The following is a 12,484-nucleotide window of genomic DNA, read 5'->3' as shown; positions in this document are numbered from 1 at the left end:
ATTCCTAATTTTTAATATTTTTTAATGTATATCCTTAACCATATATTATGTTGCATGCGATATAATAGTTTCTATTGTGATTTTAATAAGTACTTGTATTAGAGCAAGAAAAGATGACCACTGGTTAGCTTCTTTGGTGTGTTTGTCAAGAGTCAACAGGGCCTAAATACACCACAGTGTGTAGAATCCCCTTTCGAGTATATTCCAGGTAAGGCTGGAGCACAAGAGAGATTTTGTGCAAGACTAGAAGGCAGGGTGATCAACCATCTCTGTTTGCCCAGGGCTCAGGTATTTTCCCAGACATGGGACTTTCAGAGCTAAAACCAGGACATTCCCAGGCAAACAGGGACATTGTCCACCCTGTTGGATGGTGGAAGCGAAGCAGCAACTCACACGTTGTCCCTTACCTGCTGCTCACCTTGATGGTGTAGGGCAAGAGTGGGATCTTTGGACTGTTCTACCGTCCCACCTCCTCCTTCAGCTTCTCCAATCCTGGGCCAGGCGCGCTCTTAGCTCTGTGAAGAGGGCGTCCCTCCTCTGCTGGACACTGACAGCACCATCTGCCAGCTCGCTCTCGAAGGGTCAGCATGTACCTGACTCACCCACTTTATATCCATCTTCTCTTGCTGACCACGTGCCTTGCACAACTCAAGCTCCCAAATCAGATGCCAAAACAACAGCATTACCAGCATGTACAAATGCATAAAGTCAAATTCGTACAATCAATCCCCTTATATATATATCTAGATTCTGCTTCTCAGATTTAACTGTAACAGATACAGTTTCATTTCCCAAGTTTCAGGCCTTAAACATTCCTTAGGAAAGAGGCGTGTGGTTGGACCCACACAACCATAACACAAGCACCATCTCTTATCAGTTGGAAACTGCCAGAAACACCGCCTTTGGCCCAGAAGGCAGTCATGTACTGGATGCTCACAGTAACATTATAGCTGGTGACTCTAGGAGGGCAAAGAGGTCCAGAATTCAGAATGGTAGTCACTCCACTGCTCAAAATGCAGTGTTTCCTAAGTATCTACTGATGGAACTCTTTATGAAGAATGTGAGGTCCCCTAAGATGGCTCCCTCGTGTGTTGTGTCACCAGATCTCCCTTATTTTGTCTTCATTTTGTTGTCCAACAACAAAGAATGATTTACTATTTCTTCTGTGTTTGCATCTAGCTTTCTGAGTGATCCTGTTATAATATAAATTATAATAATCGCATGTACCTTGGGCTGTTCTCTTTTTGTCATTGCTCTTCTCCTCCTTGTTTGTCTGCATGGTTGTCTTAGTGCCTCTAAGTTTTCCTCCTCTGTTAGGTCTCCTTGACTTCCCCAGTCACACCAAGGAGCTGCTTCCTCTGGGCGACCTCAAAGGAACTCCTACTTCCTCTTCTGCCATTGGTACTACTAAATGACAGTAATAATAATAATAATAATGGGACAGGATGAGTAATTACCATTTACTCTCAGGATCTGGGGCAAACTCCTTACCTGTATTATCTTCTCCAATCCCCACAAAGCCCTAAGGGATGTAATGTGACCATCACCATTCTACAGATGGAGGATACAGAGCTTCAGAGTGGTTAGGAACTTGCCTTGGGTCTCAGAGATCAGTGTGTTCCTGGGATTTGAACACAGTCTGACTCAGAGCTCCAGAGGATGAGCGTTACTCTACTCTGGATCCTGCTGATCACACTCCATCCTCATTGCCTATTTCTGTCTGTGCCTCATCTAGTTGGTAAGATTTTAAAAAGTGAAGAGGTGCCACAACTGCTGATTTTTCTTTCTCTAGTCTTTAACCTTGTGTCTGGCACAATACAACTTTGCAGAGGAAGGCATGAATGGAAAGATGGATGGAGGGTTGACTGGAAGTGGCCTGAGAGCTTACCCTGTCCCACCTGCTGTGTGTGAGGTGACCCTGCATGGCAGAGCTGGCCTGAAAAACCACATCACTGGTTTTGCCCTGTGTCTTTGTTGGGGGAGGTCGTTGAGAGGATGTAACCTCCAGTTGACCCGCGAGCTGGACCCAGGCAATCAGAGGCTCCTTACCCCTTTCCCTGTCCTTGGAATGTGACTTCCTCTTGCCTTCCCTACCCTGGAAGCTGCCTCAAGGACGCAGCCCCAAGAAAGTAAGGTGTTGTTGAGACCATCTGGATTGTGGATGTGACTGAACCCCGTTAAGGCCTCTATATAAAATTCTAAGATTCTAAGGGGTGGGTGCGGAGATCTATTCATCTTGTCGCCACCCAAACAAGCCTTGTATGTAAGCTCCCTTGCTTATGAAACCTGCCACCTACCAATCTGGAGTGGCCTGCCTCTTGTTTCAGTTTCTCTGTGCCCTCTGTGTAGTGGGGCCACTTTGCAAACCAATGGTCATTGACAGCACAGCACACCCTGACATCTTTCAGCAAAGGAGGGAACACAGGAAGGTGGTACACAACATCTGAACATTGCAAACACCAAAAGAAAGGAGTATGCTGGGACTTGTCCCTTTCTACTTAATATTTTATGGCCCCAAACAACTTTCTATTCTTACACATAATGCAAAAATATATGCTGACTTTGATAATTAACTGACTGCTTTTAGCCACGAGCTGCGTAAAAACATCGGAAGAAAAAACATGCTGGGATTTTTCATTTTCTGCCTTACTCTTACTGAAACTTTGGGATCAAATTATCTGCCTTTTCTACAAAACAACAGAACATTTGCCCAATTAATCTCTGCCCTGAATTTTGCTTTTCTGAGCCTAAATCCATGTCATTATGCATCATTCAAATCATGAAAATGCAATAAAAGTGGAGACTAAAGTGTATTTCAGCCTCCATTGATCAACATAATGATTCTAAATGTATTGGATGTAAAATAATGTACTAATTTTGCTTACTCTTCATTTTTTCCTCAAAACAGAGAAAAGCCACAATGCCTCAGGGGAAGTGAAACTCTGCAGTCCCTGCACTTGAAATATGTCATAGTTTCAGCAGTGATTCCATACCGGCTGGCTGGTGAGAGTGCTTAGTCCCTTTCCTCTGTATCAGGGTTTGCCAGTGACTATGTTGGAGCCAGGCACCAGGGGCCAGCCAACCAGGAGACAGTGATAGTGAGCCTGTATTTACTGGTTTACTCTCCAAATATATTGCTTTTATTGCTTAATTTGATGCCATAGACAACACTCCATTAACCAATTGGACACTGGTTCCAATTTGTTAGACAAATTACTGATCATTTAGTTTGTTTGAAATGAGCACTCTACAAGGAGTCCTAATAGCTGCCTTCTAGAATTTGCTCTGCCTCTAAGTAACTATGTGACATTGGGAAAGTCCTTCACTTTTAGGGTCTGTTTCTCTGTAAACTGAGGGAGCTGGACTGGCCAAGTATTTCATACACTATGGTCCTTGGATCTAGTAGGATTTAGGAACATATCCTTGGAGTAGTTGAGTATTCTGTGAGAATTTTTAAATTTCATGTTTTGTTTAGGTAAAGATTTATGAAAAGCTAAAAGTGGCATCTGAGTCGTGTGTATGGATAACAAAGAGTCAAGTTCTTCCCATAATTTAGTCCCAGCCTTTGCGTTTGTGTTAACCGTCTCAAATGAAAATCTTGCATGTCAAATTTGACTTTTATTGTCCTGTTTCTATTAGGGGCACATAAGAGATTTCGAGTTGGAGAATCGCTGGGCTAGATAGCTCATCTCTCTCTAACATTGGTGATTGTCTGAAATAACTGTGAGTGGTTGATTCTACTTGGTCATTTGTCCATTTATTTTTCCTTTAATTCACATGCTTCTCACGTGTTTTATTGCACACCCATGGCAAGCCAGATGCTATTCTAGACACTGAGGTAATCAGAATGAAGGAAGGTCTCCACGTGCTTCCGGAATCTCCAGCCTGAGGGGGAAGACACGTGTGTCCATAGGGAGTTACTAGACATGCAATTTTAAATTGAAAAAGCTTTATAATATAATAAATCAATCTATATGTTTAGCATCACTGAAATGCTTGCTAACCTTTTGGCCCACACATTCTGAATTCACGGAGACCTCTCGGAGTCTGGGCGACTTGAGCGATTTTCTCATCCACATTCAAAGGTTGTCATGAGAATGAAATGAGATATTCTGAGTAAAATGGCCTTGCAAACAAAAGGTTTTATGCTTCCTTGAAAGCAGGAACAACCTCTGGTAACTATTCTTATTTATTAGGTTGTATCTTTCCAAAAAACCATATAGTAAAATAGAACTGATAAAACCTGGAAAGGAAAGAAAAGGAAGAACATTCGGTCAGTCTCCCGGCAAACTAGGCATGGCGTGTATTTCAGAGTGCTACAGCTTGGAGCCCTAGAGCTGGGGCCCCGTCCCAGCTCAGTATGTCCACCTCAACAACTTAAGGTGTGCTTCCTCACCTCTTTAAGCCTCAGTTTCCTCATCTGTTAGTTGGTCTATTTGTTTCTACTTAAGAGGACCTATGAGGATTAAATGATATGAAATGTAAAACTTCAATGAATAACTTTCACAAATCCTAATATTTGTCTTTATCTTTTTCTTATTCCTGGACTCAGAGGTCAGGCTTCTCTGGGTTGACCCTGTGCATACCGTTCTGCTTACAGGCTTCTCGTCACTTCAATCCATAGACCCTTTCTAATCCAGTGCCCTTACAAACTGGCACCAATTCCTGCCAGATAGGATGAACCTCTCAGAAGTGTTATGAGGTAAAAATAAATGAACGAATGAATGAATACACATATGAATATCTTTATTTTATCCCTGGGAAAATTGGGTGTCCTTGGTGCTTATGTCAGGCAGTGGTCAGGGAGGGATGAAATCCAGGGACTCCGGTACCCTTTCCCCTTGTCCCACCCCCTCCTGCAGCCCCTGTTGTTCTCACAGAGCTTCTCAGACCTGGAGACTAAGCCTGTTCTCCTCTCTTGAGACTGCCACCACCCACTCTAAGGATGAAATTTCTGTTCTGTTCACATTGACTTTGGAATAAGACACGGTTCCGAAGGTTCTCCGTTTCCTTCTTTTTCCCTGATACATTCAAAACTAAGAGTCTACTTTTGTTTAATTTTCTCTCTAGTGATGCAAATGAAGAAAGACATGAGTTCAATGGGAAGGAACCAAAGGCAGCTTCCCCATCTCTCCAGGAGTGGAGATGACAGAGGTTCTTGAACCTCTCAAAATCCTCATCATCGTTGTCCCTAGACATGCATTCTACGACTGTAGTTCCTAGAATTTCCATTGGAATTTTCTTCTCTTATTCTAAGATGGGTCTTCATAAACCTTCTCTCTTCTCTAGGTTATGGTGAACATTTTACCATTCAATCCACTTAGAAGGTAAAGTGATAGCTATTTTTTGTGTGTCAGGCTATTTTTGACATAGTTTCATGTGTTCTTCATAAAATCTTACAGGCCTGGTAAATGAGCCTTGATTGAAAGGCTATCAATTATAGCTGCTTTATTTCTTTTAATTAATATTTTTGCTTTTTCTCAAGAGCCAGAATTTTTTTGGGTAGGAAAAAAAAATTGTTTGTACAATTCTGTGGGCAACCCAAGTCTGAGCCCAAGGAGGAGGTTTAAGTAGCATCTTTAGTCCACTCAGTCTCTTCGTGTTTGAATCAGGGAATGCTCAGGCTTATAGGTTCCACCCATTCCTTGCTTCCAGCTTAGAGGGAATTGGTTGCATGAAGGTGTGTATGGGTGATATGACCTTGTGGTTGTTTAGGAAACAGGTCCATGATTGTCCTCTGGTCTTTGCTGCCTTGGGTAGACAGAATGGACCCCCAAGTACGTCCAGGCTTTTCCCTAATCCTGGAATCCTGCAGATGTGTCACATTACCTGGAAAAGGGGATTTTGCTGATATAATTAAGGTTATGGACCTTAAAATCAGGAGATTATCCTGAATTATCAATCTAATCACATGAGCCCTTAAAATCAGAAAACTTTCTCTAGCTGGAGTAAAAAAGATGTAGCAGAAGGACAAGTCCGAGATGTAGAGTGTGAGAAGGACTCGGCCCACCATTGCTGATGGAGACCACACAGAAAGCATGAGAAGGGATGTGGGCAACCTCTAGGAGCAAAGACTAGCTCTGCTGACTGTCAGCAAGGAAGTGGGGACCTCAAACCTACAATCGCAAGGAAGTGAATTTGGCCAATGATCTGAAGGAGGTTGGCAGAAGATTGATCACAAGAGCCTCTAGGAAGGAAGACAACCCTATTGACACTTTGATTTTGACTTTGTGAGATCTTAAGCAGAGGACTCTACTGAGACACTGTTTCCAGACTTATGACCTAAAGGACCATGAAATAACAATGGGTATTGTTTTAGGCACTGAATCTATAGTAATTTGTGATGGCAGCACTAGAAAACAAGTACACTGCCTCACAGATGGACAGTCTTCTCCGCAGTCCGGGGGCTCCACTGCTGTGCTTGGTCCCATGGGGCCTTTTGCGGGAAGGTCTTGGCACCCACCAAAAGAGCCCATGATCATGACTATTTTCTCCTGGCCATGCTAGCAATCTTAAACTTTCTCAAAGATACAGAAGCTTCTGGCTCAATAGGCAGGAAGTCATTTCAAGAAAATACCAAAGATAAAAAGCACCTTTATGTTTCAGAAAAGACTACTCTACTCCCCAGGTCATTGCTACGTGTATATTAGGTGTCATGAAAAAAGTGGTAGCAGGAGCATTTAGAAAGAACATGTGTATGTGTGTGCGCTGAGGCACATGCATGTGTATTTGTGTTAGGGTAACAGAGGGCACGCTGAGTTGTCAGAGAAAGCCCTCCAGTGGAATTTGCTCCTGAGATGAGACTTGAAAGAAGAGACCTGAGGAAGAGAATTCCTGGCAGAAGGAACCGCATGGACAAAGGCCTGGAGGTTGAGGACTGCAGATGGTTGGGGATGGCTGGAGCACAGGGTGCTGCCTTAGAGCATCTGGACTTTACCAGAAGAACAAATGACACCTGTCAAGCATTCTGTGGCTGGAGAGTGAAATGATCAGACACGTTTTAGAAGGATTGCTCTCATGATAAAAATGACCCAGAGGAGAGAAAGAGCAGAGTGAGGGAGGACCATTATCCTTAGAGGATTGTTGTTCCTTGTTTAAAGAAAGAGAGCTTGCCTCCAAAAGGTGTTATCAGGACAGGGAGGGTTCAGATTACTGTTATCATTACCTGGCGCTCAGGCCCCATCTTCCTACAGGAGAAGCGAGGGGGCCCGATTGCTTTAGCTAAAGCTCAGGTCAAAACTCGGATAGTGGAAGGTGCTTATTTTTCTTTCTCTTTCTCCACGGTAAAGACAGTGTAACAAGAGAAGAGAAAATAGACCTCAAATCACCCTCCATCTTGTCACCACAAAACGATAATTTTCGCTCTCGTGGGTTCATTTCTTGGCTTCTTCAAATGCCTATATAATTCTACACTATTGCAATCATACAGTATACGATTTTCCATCTCACTTTGGGAACTCAACATGATAATTTTTTCATGTTGCTGTAGCACCTTCACGGGATCACTTCTGATGCCTACAGAAAATTCTCCTGTATAGATGCTTAATAGATTTAATCAACTATTCTCTTTCTGTTGGATATCATATTCCTACCAGAATTTTCGCACTTATAAGTAACACTTCTAAGACATAGGATGTATTACTTTGGGGAGCATTTCCTTAAGATAGACCTCTTCTGATGTTATTACTAAGTTGAAGATCAAGAATGTTTTTGGCTCTTAATACCTATTGTTAAATTGCCTAGAAAGTGCTAATTGGAAAAGTCAACGTATTCCCTATTACCGGAAATCATTGCGGGATCAGGAAGAGGAGTCAGCTGCTACTGAGTACTCGCCATCTCCCAGGCTTTGTGTTCCTTAGCTCACTGAATCTTTAGGATAACTTCATGAGACATCTTATTTACTGAGGTCTAACTTTACGCAAGGAACTTTGTTAAGTATTGTTAGTTCTTTACTTCATTGAAGCATTGAAAGAGCTCAGAGAGGAAGATGTTCTGTGGCCATTTTACAGATAAGGAAAATTGAGTTTCAAAGTGGTTAAATAACTTCTCAAATCAAGTGCTTAGAAAATAGCAGATCTTGGGGCTGAGCCCTGGTCTAGCGGACTTCATAGGCCCTAAGCTTTGCCATTACATTGGTAAGCAACATATCCTCTCCGTGCCTGTTTGTCAGGAGGCTCAGATTTGCAGAAAAGTCAAGAGGCATGAGCAGCAAAAACAACCTAAAAATTGAACAGTAAAGGAAGTTTTAGGAGCCCCGAGCACTGGTTAAAACTCCTTTTGATATGTCATAATTGCTATCTGTTGTGTAGCCTGGATCAAGAGATGTCAGGGCTATTGTCTGTTGTTTATAAACTGTATTCCGAGAGTAAATTCCTGGGGGGTCCAAACACCTGGGCTCTAGATGATTTTAATAGCATCTGTGTGAATGAGTTAGGTAGCTGGGTAAGGCTTGGCAGACTGGCTCCTCTGAATTTGTGCAGATGACAGGTCACGAGGACATCTATTAGCCCTGGGAATCTTCAGCCTCAGCAGCTGGTGGAGGGTCAGGCTGATTCCATGGAGGAAGAGGAACATGAGCATTTTTAGCTTGGTGTGGGAAGGGTGTGAAAACAGCAAGAGTATGTAATTGCATTGTGACTGGAGTTTGCGGTGGATTCAGACTTTGGAGGAAGCAAAGGGTGCTATATACTCCATCTGCTCCTGTTCAGCTTGCCAGGAACAAAAGTCTGCACAGAAGGCGAAAGAAGGGAAGACCATGGGGACTTGGGATAAAGAACCCCCTGTGGCTGTTTTGCTTGATGTCACGACACTTTGAAAACGACTAACTGTTGTCTTTGGGAAAGATAATAATTTGGGACGACGTAAACTTGTTTGCTTGTTTATCATTGCTTTGCATGTCTTGAAGGTCTGTCCCTTCAGTGCGTTGGAGGGACAGAGTCTTCTTTCCTGCCTTAATGTAGTGCACTTCAACCAACGACTGAGCACAAATTCTGTGCCAGCCACTTTGCTGCGTGGTGGGGACCTAGAAATCAATAGAACGGCATGATAGTGCAGTGGTTCGAGTGTGGACAGTGTACAGAGGGGCCCGGAATAGGGACTGTTAACTCTTCCTAGGGCAGGAAAAAGCATAAGAGATAAGATAAGTTTTTAAAGAGGTAGAAGAGATAGGTTTTAGATGTTTTATAGGAATTTTCCCGGGGGGGCAAGGTGGGCATAACATTTCAGGCAGAAGAAGTAACCTAGATAAAGGCATGGTTTGTTTGGGGGTATTGCAAGACCTTTGAGGTGTTAAAGTCTGAAATGTGCAGTATGCAGGAGTTTGGAAGAGGTGAAGGGAATGGGAAAAAAGAAGGGCTGAGAAGAGAGGTGGGACATGAAGTGGTCTAGGAGGCAGGGGCTCTGGGTTGACTTTTTTTTTAATTAATTTTTGTTTTTTTGTTTGAGGAAGATTAGCCCTGAGCTAACATCTGCTGCCAATCCTCCTCTTTTTGCTGAGGAAACCCATCCCTGAGCGAACATCCGTGCCCATCTCCCTCTACTTTATATGTGGGATGCCTACCACAGCATGGTGTGCCAAGCACTTTATATGTGGGATGCCTGCCATAGCATGGTGTGCCAAGCAGTGCCATGTCTGCACCCAGGATCTGAACCGGTGAACCCCGGGCTGCCGAGAAGCGGAACGTGCACACTTAACTGCTGCGCCACCGGGCCAGCCCCTCTGGGTTGAGTTTTTAAGAAGCGATTTGACCCTACAGTACCAACCACCAGGAACTATGACGTAGTACCTATGACCTAGAAGAAGCACACATTAGGAAATCAAGTCAAAGTCTATGTAACCACCCACTAGACAATTTTGTCATGTTAGGCAAAGTATTTCATATCTTTGAGCCTCAGTGTTCTTATCTTTAAAACAAGAACATTAGTATTCATTTTACAGGGTTGTTCAGGCTGATAAAAAAATAAAAATCTAATAGCATAAGAGCCCCCAGCACCATTCCTGGCATATGGATATTACTTTCTTCCCCAGGCATTCAGTTGTTGCCCCATAAATTTGGACTGCATATAATTTTATTAAAGAAATATAAACAAATTAAAGATTATCATGGTCATTAATAAAAGAAAGAATGTGAAGAAAATTTTTATCACTGAAGAAGAATGCATCCCACAGAATGGAAGGGAATGGGAGGCATGACAAGGCAGACAAGTGGAGGGAAGGAGAGAGAAGGAAATGGAAGATACACGATTCATGGCAGGCAGGTTGATTCAGAACAAGGCAGAGCTTTGCCTGGCCTCTGTGTTGGAAGACCTGGTTAATAGAGACCGGATCAAGCAAGTGCCCTCTGTGATGTGACCCTCCTGGACACTGGAGAGCAAGTCAGAGCCTCTGTCACAGGTGCCTGTGTTCATTCTTTTTCTCTGTCCCCCTGAGTCAGGGAGCAATAATTCTTTCTAAGCTGGCTCCCGAACATGCAGTTAATTTAGATCTATTGAGTTTACAGGGATTACCTTGCTTCCTTTGTAGTAAATAAAGCTGTAAACAGCTGGGAAATTGATTAATAGCTCCAGGCGAGCCGCAGCATTTAATCAATGGCAAAACCTGTTCAGTGGGTACAATCAAGAGAAGAAAGGAGCCCAGGGCAAGGACCACAGCCTTGGGGCAGCACAGGTGAGCAGAGGGACATGCTGCAGGCTCCAGGGGGCAGGAGTTTCCTTTAGCAAAAGAAGGGTCGCTAGATGGTACTCATCCAATCCAGATGCTGGCCTCATGCATTTCCTTTTCATATTGTTTGGATGGGAGTAATTGTTTGAAATATTACTTTTAACAACTATAATGACATAGAAAACGCGAAGAGAAATGCAAATGGGTAAAATGAAGAAAAAGATATCTAGTCCAAAATAAATCAAAGTAATTTAATTTTCTCTTGTTCCTACCTTGCCACTGGTTGCACAAAGTGTCATTTTTGCATTTTTATTTTGCTCCCCAACAACCCATTCTCCCCAGGCTATCAGAGACATTGTCTTAAAATATAAATGTGGTCATACTATGCACTGCTTGTATTCTTCAGGAACTTCTTCAAGGTCTTCAGAATAATATCTCAAATCCATAACAGGTCAGACAAACAGCCTTACGCGGTTGGGCCCTGCTCATCTCTCTGACTTTATCTCCTGCCAATATTCTCTTTATTTCCTAGATTCTTGCCACACTGATCTCTTTCCAGTTTCTCAAATGTCCCCTGGGTTTGTTCTCAATGCTGGATCTCTGTCCTGCTTTATCTTCTATCTGGAACACCCTCCCCCTATTCATTGCTTGAGGATTTTAACGCAACCTACACAAGCTGGAGAACTGTTTCCCACTCCAATCTAAATTAGAGTCTTCTAATTAAACTATATCTGAGTACCCTGTACTTTTCTAATTTTGCCTGGTTGCAATTATTCTAGTTTGGATGGTTTTTGTTTCATGTCCTTTTCCCCCTAAATTGTAAGATCCTCGAAGGTGGAGAACATCTATTTATTCATCACTGTAGATGAAGTTCCTGCCTGAGAACCTGATCACAGTTGAATCCTTGATGACCACTGAATTTAATTATAAATACACACTTCTATATTTTGATGTCATAAACATTAGACCACATTGATGCATTTGATTGGTTGCTTACTATTCCATCAAATGGACAACTTACTTTACTTCATCATCCCTTTGGAGTTGAGCAATTGAGTTTTGTCTACTATTTCATGCTCATAAATAATGCTTACCTTTTAGCTTTCTCTGACTGAGAGACTTAAGAGTTTTCTAGGGAAAATGGGTTAAATTGAACAGAGTATTTTCTTTGTTGCGTAGTTAGTCAGAAACGTAATCATCAAAGTCCTTGTCACACAGCATGCTGAGAATTCCTGCCTGGAGGGAATATGAGTGAGGTCTGACAGGCAGATTTGGGAAAATGGCAGGGGCATGCCAAGTAGAGCAGCTCTCGGTCTACTCTGATAAATTGCAACGGGTTAGGACAAATTCAAATTCTGATTCAGTGGTGGAAGCCACCATAGACACTATGTAAATAAAAGGTCGTGGCTGTGTTCTAATAAAATTTTATTTACGAAAACAGGGGCAGCCTGGATTTTGTGCTTGGGCCATAGTTTGCCAACCCTTGGTCAAGAGAATTGAATCCGATGTTCTTTGTAAAATGCTTAGCTCTATGTCTGGAACACGGAAAGTACCTAATAAAATAATAGCTATTTAGAGATTATGGTGATAATCATTATGATTGGCATCTGTCAGTCAACTGGACTTGGTTACCTGCCATTATCCTGAGGTTTCTTGGATTTTGACATCTGTAATAAACTCTGGTGTTTCTTCCTGCCAGCTTTGCAGAGCATAATACTTCCCTCAGCAAGACTCAGTAACTCCCCTCTCTTTAGGTATTTTCCATTATCATGCAGGAATTCCTAGAGTCCTTTGCAAATTCCAACCCTTTCAACTAGACACATG

Source organism: Equus quagga, chromosome 16 (assembly GCF_021613505.1).
Source record: "Equus quagga isolate Etosha38 chromosome 16, UCLA_HA_Equagga_1.0, whole genome shotgun sequence".
Lineage (NCBI taxonomy): Eukaryota > Metazoa > Chordata > Mammalia > Perissodactyla > Equidae > Equus > Equus quagga.
The sequence above is the reverse complement of the archived record's forward strand: the minus strand, read 5'-3'. Positions refer to the sequence as shown.